The sequence below is a fragment of the Leptodactylus fuscus genome, chromosome 3 (genome assembly GCF_031893055.1).
Source record: "Leptodactylus fuscus isolate aLepFus1 chromosome 3, aLepFus1.hap2, whole genome shotgun sequence".
In the NCBI taxonomy this organism is placed as follows: Eukaryota; Metazoa; Chordata; class Amphibia; order Anura; family Leptodactylidae; genus Leptodactylus; species Leptodactylus fuscus.
In genome coordinates this window covers 123965895-123973394 of record NC_134267.1, presented here as the reverse complement: position 1 = coordinate 123973394, position 7500 = coordinate 123965895, and the positions used below count along the sequence as shown (strand labels likewise).

The 7500-nt window shown below is 49.0% G+C and overlaps 15 non-coding genes across 15 annotated transcripts; 9 read left to right on the top strand and 6 right to left on the bottom strand.

Moving 5' to 3' along the window:
• Positions 1–623: 623 nt before the first annotated feature.
• Positions 624–694, top strand: TRNAG-GCC (transfer RNA glycine (anticodon GCC)). Its single transcript has one exon. It is a non-coding gene; the product is annotated as a tRNA-Gly (tRNA).
• A 495-nt stretch (positions 695–1189) lies between these two features.
• TRNAG-GCC (transfer RNA glycine (anticodon GCC)) lies at positions 1190–1260 on the top strand. Its single transcript has one exon. It is a non-coding gene; the product is annotated as a tRNA-Gly (tRNA).
• A 305-nt stretch (positions 1261–1565) lies between these two features.
• On the bottom strand, positions 1566–1638 carry TRNAK-CUU (transfer RNA lysine (anticodon CUU)). Its single transcript has one exon. It is a non-coding gene; the product is annotated as a tRNA-Lys (tRNA).
• A 117-nt stretch (positions 1639–1755) lies between these two features.
• TRNAG-GCC (transfer RNA glycine (anticodon GCC)) lies at positions 1756–1826 on the top strand. The gene has a single exon. It is a non-coding gene; the product is annotated as a tRNA-Gly (tRNA).
• A 306-nt stretch (positions 1827–2132) lies between these two features.
• On the bottom strand, positions 2133–2205 carry TRNAK-CUU (transfer RNA lysine (anticodon CUU)). The gene has a single exon. It is a non-coding gene; the product is annotated as a tRNA-Lys (tRNA).
• Positions 2206–2699: 494 nt separating this feature from the next.
• TRNAK-CUU (transfer RNA lysine (anticodon CUU)) lies at positions 2700–2772 on the bottom strand. The gene has a single exon. It is a non-coding gene; the product is annotated as a tRNA-Lys (tRNA).
• Positions 2773–2889: 117 nt separating this feature from the next.
• TRNAG-GCC (transfer RNA glycine (anticodon GCC)) lies at positions 2890–2960 on the top strand. Its single transcript has one exon. It is a non-coding gene; the product is annotated as a tRNA-Gly (tRNA).
• Positions 2961–3456: 496 nt separating this feature from the next.
• On the top strand, positions 3457–3527 carry TRNAG-GCC (transfer RNA glycine (anticodon GCC)). Its single transcript has one exon. It is a non-coding gene; the product is annotated as a tRNA-Gly (tRNA).
• Positions 3528–4023: 496 nt separating this feature from the next.
• TRNAG-GCC (transfer RNA glycine (anticodon GCC)) lies at positions 4024–4094 on the top strand. Its single transcript has one exon. It is a non-coding gene; the product is annotated as a tRNA-Gly (tRNA).
• A 306-nt stretch (positions 4095–4400) lies between these two features.
• TRNAK-CUU (transfer RNA lysine (anticodon CUU)) lies at positions 4401–4473 on the bottom strand. The gene has a single exon. It is a non-coding gene; the product is annotated as a tRNA-Lys (tRNA).
• Positions 4474–4590: 117 nt separating this feature from the next.
• On the top strand, positions 4591–4661 carry TRNAG-GCC (transfer RNA glycine (anticodon GCC)). The gene has a single exon. It is a non-coding gene; the product is annotated as a tRNA-Gly (tRNA).
• Positions 4662–5725: 1064 nt separating this feature from the next.
• On the top strand, positions 5726–5796 carry TRNAG-GCC (transfer RNA glycine (anticodon GCC)). Its single transcript has one exon. It is a non-coding gene; the product is annotated as a tRNA-Gly (tRNA).
• A 306-nt stretch (positions 5797–6102) lies between these two features.
• TRNAK-CUU (transfer RNA lysine (anticodon CUU)) lies at positions 6103–6175 on the bottom strand. Its single transcript has one exon. It is a non-coding gene; the product is annotated as a tRNA-Lys (tRNA).
• Positions 6176–7224: 1049 nt separating this feature from the next.
• Positions 7225–7297, bottom strand: TRNAK-CUU (transfer RNA lysine (anticodon CUU)). The gene has a single exon. It is a non-coding gene; the product is annotated as a tRNA-Lys (tRNA).
• Positions 7298–7414: 117 nt separating this feature from the next.
• TRNAG-GCC (transfer RNA glycine (anticodon GCC)) lies at positions 7415–7485 on the top strand. Its single transcript has one exon. It is a non-coding gene; the product is annotated as a tRNA-Gly (tRNA).
• The last annotated feature ends 15 nt before the right edge of the window (positions 7486–7500 follow it).

The following is a 7500-nucleotide window of genomic DNA, read 5'->3' as shown; positions in this document are numbered from 1 at the left end:
CCAGTCCGGCCCCTAAGTCCGGCAGGAGCCGCTAGTGTCAAAACAGACCCCGTCAAGCATTGGTGGTTCAGTGGTAGAATTCTCGCCTGCCACGTGGAAGGCCCGGGTTCGATTCCCGGCTAATCCAATACTCTTGATTCTGTTGTTTTGCCTGTTCTTCGAAATGGGTATCCTTGGTTCCATTTCTCCTTGACTAACTCCTTCCAAGTAAAATAGCATCCTGGATGCAAACAGCCATGTCAGCTGTTTGTCAGGGAAGGAGTGTAATTATGGGTTGGTTTTCATGCCTCTTGGGCCTTCCATTGAAAGGTTGTTTACTTTTATTGCTCCATTCAAGGTCTCTTTTTTTAGTTCATTTTTTTGTCTGATCAGGATGGGAAGAGGACTTGTAAGCTGACAGTTGGGGGAAGAATGACCAAAATAAACCAACCTCCGCCCAACGTGGGGCTCGAACCCACGACCCTGAGATTAAGATTCTCATGCTCTACCAACTGAGCTAGCCGGGCTCGGTGTGTCTGCATTGTGGGGCTATCCAGCAGGATAGAGATGGCATCGGTGGAAAACATCCCAGTCCGGCCGCTAAGTCCGGCAGGAGCCGCTAGCGTCAAAACAAGCCCCGTCAAGCATTGGTGGTTCAGTGGTAGAATTCTCGCCTGCCACGCGGGAGGCCCGGGTTCGATTCCCGGCCAATGCAATACTCTTGATTCTGTTGTTTTGCCTGTTCTTCGAAATGGGTATCCTTGGTTCCATTTCTCCTTAACTAACTCCTTCCAAGTAAAATAGCATCCTGGATGCAAACAGCCATGTCAGCTGTTTGTCAGGGAAGGAGTGTAATTATGGGTTGGTTTTCATGCCTCTTGGGCCTTCCATTGAAAGGTTGTTTACTTTTATTGCTCCATTCAAGGTCTCTTTTTTTAGTTCATTTTTTTGTCTGATCAGGATGGGAAGAGGACTTGTAAGCTGACAGTTGGGGGAAGAATGACAAAAAAAACCAACCTCCGCCCAACGCGGGGCTCAAACCCACGACCCTGAGATTAAGAGTCTCATGCTCTACCGACTGAGCTAGCCGGGCTCGGTGTGTCTGCGTTGTGGGGCTATCCAGCAGGATAGACATGGCATCGGTGGAAAACATCCCAGTACGGCCCCTAAGTCCGGCAGGAGCCGCTAGCGTCAAAACAGACCCCGTCAAGCATTGGTGGTTCAGTGGTAGATTTCTCGCCTGCCACGCGGGAGGCCCGGGTTCGATTCCCGGCCAATGCAATACTCTAGATTTTGTTGTTTTGCCTGTTCTTCGAAATGGGTATCCTTGGTTCCATTTCTCCTTGACTAACTCCTTCCAAGTAAAATAGCATCCTGGATGCAAACAGCCATGTCAGCTGTTTGTCAGGGAAGGAGTGTAATTATGGGTTGGTTTTCATGCCTCTTGGGCCTTCCATTGAAAGGTTGTTTACTTTTATTGCTCCATTCAAGGTCTCTTTTTTTAGTTCATTTTTTGTCTGATCAGGATGGGAAGAGGACTTGTAAGCTGACAGTTGGGGGAAGAATGACGAAAATAAACCAACCTCCGCCCAACGTGGGGCTCGAACCCACAACCCTGAGATTAAGAGTCTCAAGCTTTACCGACTGAGCTAGCCGGGCTTAGTGTGGCTTCATTGTGGGGCTATACAGCAGGATAGAGACGGCATCGGTGGAAAACATCCCAGTCCGGCCCCTAAGTCCGGGAGGAGCCGCTAGCATCAACATAAACACCGTCAAGCATTGGTGGTTCAGTGGTACAATTCTCGCCTGCCACGCGGGAGGCCCGGGTTCGATTCCCGGCCAATGCAATACTCTTGATTTTGTTGTTTTGCCTGTTCTTCGAAATGGGTATCCTTGGTTCCATTTCTCCTTGACTAACTCCTTCCAAGTAAAATAGCATCCTGGATGCAAACAGCCATGTCAGCTGTTTGTCAGGGAAGGAGTGTAATTATGGGTTGGTTTTCATGCCTCTTGGGCCTTCCATTGAAAGGTTGTTTACTTTTATTGCTCTATTCAAGGTCTCTTTTTTTAGTTCATTTTTTTGTCTGATCAGGATGGGAAGAGGACTTGTAAGCTGACAGTTGGGGGAAGAATGACGAAAATAAACCAACCTCCGCCCAACGTGGGGCTCGAACCCACGACCCTGAGATTAAGAGTCTCATGCTCTACCGACTGAGCTAGCCAGGCTCGGTGTGGTTGCATTGTGGGGCTATACAGCAGGATAGAGACGGCATCGGTGGAAAACATCCCAGTCCGGCCCCTAAGTCCGGCAGGAGCCGCTAGTGTCAAAACAGACCCCGTCAAGCATTGGTGGTTCAGTGGTAGAATTCTCGCCTGCCACGTGGAAGGCCCGGGTTCGATTCCCGGCTAATCCAATACTCTTGATTCTGTTGTTTTGCCTGTTCTTCGAAATGGGTATCCTTGGTTCCATTTCTCCTTGACTAACTCCTTCCAAGTAAAATAGCATCCTGGATGCAAACAGCCATGTCAGCTGTTTGTCAGGGAAGGAGTGTAATTATGGGTTGGTTTTCATGCCTCTTGGGCCTTCCATGGAAAGGTTGTTTACTTTTATTGCTCCATTCAAGGTCTCTTTTTTTAGTTCATTTTTTTGTCTGATCAGGATGGGAAGAGGACTTGTAAGCTGACAGTTGGGGGAAGAATGACCAAAATAAACCAACCTCCGCCCAACGTGGGGCTCGAACCCACGACCCTGAGATTAAGAGTCTCATGCTCTACCAACTGAGCTAGCCGGGCTCGGTGTGTCTGCATTGTGGGGCTATCCAGCAGGATAGAGATGGCATCGGTGGAAAACATCCCAGTCCGGCCGCTAAGTCCGGCAGGAGCCGCTAGCGTCAAAACAGACCCCGTCAAGCATTGGTGGTTCAGTGGTAGAATTCTCGCCTGCCACGCGGGAGGCCCGGGTTCGATTCCCGGCCAATGCAATACTCTTGATTTTGTTGTTTTGCCTGTTCTTCGAAATGGGTATCCTTGGTTCCATTTCTCCTTAACTAACTCCTTCCAAGTAAAATAGCATCCTGGATGCAAACAGCCATGTCAGCTGTTTGTCAGGGAAGGAGTGTAATTATGGGTTGGTTTTCATGCCTCTTGGGCCTTCCATTGAAAGGTTGTTTACTTTTATTGCTCCATTCAAGGTCTCTTTTTTTAGTTCATTTTTTTGTCTGATCAGGATGGGAAGAGGACTTGTAAGCTGACAGTTGGGGGAAGAATGACCAAAAAAAACCAACCTCCGCCCAACGCGGGGCTCAAACCCACGACCCTGAGATTAAGAGTCTCATGCTCTACCGACTGAGCTAGCCGGGCTCGGTGTGTCTGCGTTGTGGGGCTATCCAGCAGGATAGACATGGCATCGGTGGAAAACATCCCAGTCCGGCCCCTAAGTCCGGCAGGAGCCGCTAGCGTCAAAACAGACCCCGTCAAGCATTGGTGGTTCAGTGGTAGATTTCTCGCCTGCCACGCGGGAGGCCCGGGTTCGATTCCCGGCCAATGCAATACTCTAGATTTTGTTGTTTTGCCTGTTCTTCGAAATGGGTATCCTTGGTTCCATTTCTCCTTGACTAACTCCTTCCAAGTAAAATAGCATCCTGGATGCAAACAGCCATGTCAGCTGTTTGTCAGGGAAGGAGTGTAATTATGGGTTGGTTTTCTTGCCTCTTGGGGCTTCCATTGAAAGGTTGTTTACTTTTATTGCTCCATTCAAGGTCTCTTTTTTTAGTTCATTTTTTTGTCTGATCAGGATGGGAAGAGGACTTGTAAGCTGACAGTTGGGGGAAGAATGACCAAAATAAACCAACCTCCGCCCAACATGGGGCTCGAACCCACGACCCTGAGATTAAGAGTCTCATGCTCTACCGACTGAGCTAGCCGTCCTCGGTGTGTCTGCATAGTGGGGCTTTCCAGCAGGATAGAGATGGCATCGGTGGAAAACATCCCAGTCCGGCCCCTAAGTCAAGCAGGAGCCGCTAGCGTAAAAACAGACCCCGTCAAGTATTGGTGGTTCAGTGGTAGAATTCTCGCCTGCCACGCGGGAGGCCCGGGTTCGATTCCCGGCCAATGCAATACTCTTGATTTTGTTGTTTTGCCTGTTCTTCGAAATGGGTATCCTTGGTTCCATTTCTCCTTGACTAACTCCTTCCAAGTAAAATAGCATCCTGGATGCAAACAGCCATGTCAGCTGTTTGTCAGGGAAGGAGTGTAATTATGGGTTGATTTTCATGCCTCTTGGGCCTTCCATTGAAAGGTTGTTTACTTTTATTGCTCCATTCAAGGTCTCTTTTTTTAGTTCATTTTTTTGTCTGATCAGGATGGGAAGAGGACTTGTAAGCTGACAGTTGGGGGAAGAATGACCAAAAAAAAACAACCTCCGCCCAACGTGGGGCTCGAACCCACGACCCTGAGATTAAGAGCCTCATGCTCTACCGACTGAGCTAGCCGGGCTCGATGTGTCTGCATTGTGGGGCTATCCAGCAGGATAGAGATGGCATCGGTGGAAAACATCCCAGTCCGGCCCCTAAGTCCGGCAGGAGCCGCTAGCGTCAAAACAGACCCCGTCAAGCATTGGTGGTTCAGTGGTAGAATTCTCGCTTGCCACGCGGGAGGCCCGGGTTCGATTCCCGGCCAATGCAATACTCTTGATTATGTAGTTTTACCTGTTCTTCGAAATGGGTATCCTTGGTTCCATTTTTCCTTGACTAACTCCTTCCAAGTAAAATAGCATCCTGGATGCAAACAGCCATGTCAGCTGTTTGTCAGGGAAGGAGTTTAATTATGGGTTGGTTTTCATGCCTCTTGGGCCTTCCATTGAAAGGTTGTTTACTTTTATTGCTCCATTCAAGGTCTCTTTTTTTTAGTTCATTTTTTTGTCTGATCAGGATGGGAAGAGGACTTGTAAGCTGACAGTTGGGGGAAGAATGAAGAAAATAAACCAACCTCCGCCCAACGTGGGGCTCGAACTCACAACCCTGAGATTAAGAGTCTCATGCTCTACCGACTGAGCTAGCCAGGCTCGGTGTGGCTGCATTGTGGGGCTATACAGCAGGATAGAGACGGCATCGGTGGAAAACATCCCAGTCCGGCCCCTAAGTCCGGCAGGAGCCGCTAGCGTCAAAACAGACCCCGTCACGCATTGGTGGTTCGGTGGTAGAATTCTCGCCTGCCACGTGGGAGGCCTGGGTTCGATTCCCGGCCAATGCAATACTCTTGATTTTGTTGTTTTGCCTGTTCTTCGAAATGGGTATCCTTGGTTCCATTTCTCCTTGACTAACTCCTTCCAAGTAAAATAGCATCCTGGATGCAAACAGCCATGTCAGCTGTTTGTCAGGGAAGGAGTGTAATTATGGGTTGGTTTTCATGCCTCTTGGGCCTTCCATTGAAAGGTTGTTTACTTTTATTGCTCCATTCAAGGTCTCTTTTTTTAGTTCATTTTTTTGTTTGATAAGGATGGGAAGAGGACTTGTAAGCTGACAGTTGGGGGAAGAATGACGAAAATAAACCAACCTCCGCCCAACGTGGGGCTCGAACCCACAACCCTGCGATTAAGAGTCTCAAGCTTTACCGACTGAGCTAGCCGGGCTTAGTGTGGCTTCATTGTGGGGCTATACAGCAGGATAGAGACGGCATCGGTGGAAAACATCCCAGTCCGGCCCCTAAGTCCGGGAGGAGCCGCTAGCATCAACATAAACACTGTCAAGCATGGGTGGTTCAGTGGTAGAATTCTCGCCTGCCACGCGGGAGGCCTGGGTTCGATTCCCGGCCAATGCAATACTCTTGATTTTGTTGTTTTGCCTGTTCTTCCAAATGGGTATCCTTGGTTCCATTTCTCCTTGACTAACTCCTTCCAAGTAAAATAGCATCCTGGATGCAAACAGCCATGTCAGCTGTTTGTCAGGGAAGGAGTGTAATTATGGGTTGGTTTTCATGCCTCTTGGGCCTTCCATTGAAAGGTTGTTTACTTTTATTGCTCCATTCAAGGTCTCTTTTTTTAGTTCATTTTTTTGTCTGATCAGGATGGGAAGAGGACTTGTAAGCTGACAGTTGGGGGAAGAATGACCAAAAAAAACCAACCTCCGCCCAACGTGGGGCTCGAACCCACGACCGTGAGATTAAGAGTCTCATGCTCTACCGACTGAGCTAGCCGGGCTCGGTGTGTCTGCATTGTGGGGCTATCCAGCAGGATAGAGATGGCATCGGTGGAAAACATCCCAGTCCGGCCCCTAAGTCCGGCAGGAGCCGCTAGCGTCAAAACAGACCCCGTCAAACATTGGTGGTTCAGTGGTAGATTTCTCGCCTGCCACGCGGGAGGCCCGGGTTCGATTCCCGGCCAATGCAATACTCTTGATTTTGTTGTTTTGCCTGTTCTTCAAAATGGGTATCCTTGGTTCCATTTCTCCTTGACTAACTCCTTCCAAGTAAAATAGCATCCTGGATGCAAACAGCCATGTCAGCTGTTTGTCAGGGAAGGAGTGTAATTATGGGTTGGTTTTCATGCCTCTTGGGCCTTCCATTGAAAGGTTGTTTACTTTTATTGCTCCATTCAAGGTCTCTTTTTTTAGTTCATTTTTTTGTCTGATCAGGATGGGAAGAGGACTTGTAAGCTGACAGTTGGGGGAAGAATGACCAAAATAAACCAACCTCCGCCCAACGTGGGGCTCGAACCCACGACCCTGAGATAAAGAGTCTCATGCTCTACCGACTGAGCTAGTGGGTGCATTGTGGGGCTATACAGCAGGATAGACACGGCATCGGTGGAAAACATTCCATTCCGGCCCCTAAGTCCGGTAGGAGCCGCTAGCGTCAAAACAGACCCCGTCAAGCATTGGTGGTTCAGTGGTAGAGTTCTCGCCTGCCACGTGGGAGGCCCGGGTTCGATTGCTGGCCAATGCAATACTCTTGATTTTGTTGTTTTGCCTGTTCTTCCAAATGGGTATCCTTGGTTCCATTTCTCCTTGACTAACTCCTTCCAAGTAAAATATCATCTTGGATGCAAACAGCCATGTCAGCTGTTTGTCAGGGAAGTACTGTATTTATGAGTTGGTTTTCACGCCTCTTTGGCCTTCCATTGAAAGGTTGTTTACTTTTATTTCTTCATTCAAGGTCTCTTTGTTTAGTTCATTTTTTTTTCTGATCAGGATGGGAAGAGGACTTGTAAGCTGACAGTTGGGGGAAGAATGACGAAAATAAACCAACCTCCGCCCAACGTGGGGCTCGAACCCACGACCCTGAGATTAAGAGTCTCATGCTCTACCGACTGAGCTAGCCGGGCTCGGTGTGTCTGCATTGTGGGGCTATCCAGCAGGATAGAGATGGCATCGGTGGAAAACATCCCAGTGCGGCCCCTAAGTCCGGCAGGAGCCGCTAGCGTCAACACAGACCACGTCAAGCATTGGTGGTTCAGTGGTAGAATTCTCGCCTGCCACGCGGGAGGCCTGGGTTCGATTCCCGGCCAATGCAATACTCTTGATTTTG